Raw genomic sequence first — 2,480 nt, forward strand, 5'->3', positions numbered from 1 at the left:
TCACCACATTGCTCGCTGGACCCCAGAAAGTTGTCCATGGTCTGCTAAGTGACAGAAGACAATACGACTAAGCCTCCAGCGCAGCTTTAGACCACGAGGATGGGATGTCATAACACACCGATTTCTGATTCTAACAGGACAGCTATCCCGGGAAGGGCAGCAATTTCTTCGTCAGTTTCTTCCTGAAGATATTTTGGCAAGATGGTATTTTTCCTGAGCGAGTTATTCCGCAGCCTCTCATCTGCATATTCATAGGCCATTTTTCGACTTTTCACATCACACAACATTCTCCAATCTACATAGTAAACTCGAACTTGGCCTGAAGTTGATGAAGGAACCACCTGCCGGAACGTCCCCAGCAGAGAGCCTAGCATGGAGGCCGCCATATTGTCCTCCGAAACCCAGAATTTAGTTTTTTAAGTTCCCTATATATTCTGGTTATCAGTCCTTCGTCTGATGTGTAGCTGGCAAATATTTTCTCCCACTCTGTGGGTGTTCTCTTCAGTTTAGAGACCATTTCTTTTGATGAACAGAAGCTTTTTAGTTTTATGAGGTCCCATTTATCTATGCTATCTCTTAGTTGCTGTGCTGCTGGGGTTTCGTTGAGAAAGTTCTTACCTATACCTACTAACTCCAGAGTATTTCCTACTCTTTCCTGTGTCAACTTTAGAGTTTGTTGTCTGATATTAAGATCCTTGATCCATTTTGAGTTAATCTTGGTATAGGGTGATAAACATGGATCTAGATTCAGTTTTTTGCAGACTGCTAACCAGTTTTTGTTTAAGAGGCTGCTATTTCTCCATCGTATATTTTTAGCTCCTTTGTCAAAGACAAGTTGGTTATAGTTGTGTGGCTTCATATCTGGGTCCTCTATTCTGTTCCACTGGTCTTCATGTCTGTTTTTGTGCCAGTACCATGCTGTTTTTATTGTTATTGCTTTGTAATATAGTTTGAAGTCAGGTATTGTGATACCTCCTGCATTGTTCTTTTGACTGAGTATTGCCTTGGCTATTCGTGACCTCTTGTGTTTCCATATAAATTTAACGGTAGATTTTTCAATCTCTTTAATGAATGTCATTGGAATTTTGATGGGAATTGCATTAAACATGTACATTACTTTTGGGAGTATAGACATTTTTACTATGTTGATTCTACCAATCCATGAGCATGGGAGATCTCTCCACTTTCTATAGTCTTCCTCAATCTCTTTCTTCAGAAGTGTATAGTTTTCCTTGTAGAGGTCTTTCACATCCTTTGTTAAGTTTACACCTAGGTATTTGATTTTTTTTTTTTGAGGCTATTGTAAATGGAATTGTTTTCATATATTCTTTCTCAGTTTGTTCATTATTAGTGTATAGAAATGCTAATGATTTTTCTATGTTGATTTTATATCCTGCTACCTTGCTGTAGCTATTGATGGTGTCTAGGAGCTTTTGAGTAGAGTTTTTTGGGTCTTTAAGGTATAGGATCATATCGTCTGCAAGTAGGGATATTTTGACAGTTTCTTTACCTATTTGTATTCCTTTTATTCCTTCTTCTTGCCTAATTGCTCTGGCTAGGAATTCCAGTACTATGTTGAATAGGAGTGGAGATAATGGATATCCTTGTTTAGTTCCTGATTTTAGAGGGAATGGTTTCAGTTTTTCTCTGTTAAGTATAATGCTGACTGTAGGTTTGTCATATATAGCTTTTATAATGTTGAGGTACTTTCCTTCTATTCCTAGTTTTCTTAGAGCTTTTATCATGAAATGGTGTTGGATTTTATCAAAGGCTTTTTCTGCATCTATTGAGATGATCAAGTGGTTTTTGTCTTTGCTTCTGTTAATGTGGTTTATTATGTTTATTGATTTTCATATGTTGAACCACCCCTGCATCCCTGGGATGAAGCCTACTTGGTCGTGGTGAATAATCTTTTTGATGTGTTGCTGAATTCGGTTTGCCATTATTTTATTGAGGATTTTTGCATCAATGTTCTTTAAGGAGATTGGCCTATAGTTCTTCTTTTTGGAGGTGTCTTTGCCTGGTTTTGGGATAAGTGTAATGCTGGCTTCATAAAATGTGTTTGGCAGTTTTCTTTCCCTTTCTATTTCATGGAACAGTTTAAGGAGGGTTGGTATGAGTTCTTCTTTAAAGGTCTGATAGAATTCAGCAGAGAATCCATCAGGTCCTGGACTTTTCTTTTTGGGGAGACTCTTGATTGCTACTTCAATTTCATTTTGTGTTACACATCTTTTCAGGTGATTAATATCCTCTTGGTTCAGTTTTGGATGATCATATGTGTCTAGAAATCTGTCCATTTCTTTAAGATTTTCGAATTTATTTGAATATAGGTTCTCAAGAAGTCTCTGATGATTTCCAGGACTTCCATGGTGTTTGTTGTTATCTCCTCTTTTGCGTTCCTGATTCTACTAATTTGGGTTTTTTCTATCCTCATTTTAGTCAGGTTTCCCAGGGGTCTGTCGATCTTGTTTATTTTTTCA

General features: G+C 37.4%; 1 pseudogene; it reads right to left on the reverse strand.

The window, feature by feature from the left end:
* LOC109691117 (small ribosomal subunit protein uS14m pseudogene) lies at positions 1–386 on the reverse strand (annotated as a pseudogene).
* Positions 387–2,480: the final 2,094 nt, after the last annotated feature.

Source organism: Castor canadensis, chromosome 10 (genome assembly GCF_047511655.1).
Source record: "Castor canadensis chromosome 10, mCasCan1.hap1v2, whole genome shotgun sequence".
NCBI classification, from domain to species: Eukaryota; Metazoa; Chordata; class Mammalia; order Rodentia; family Castoridae; genus Castor; species Castor canadensis.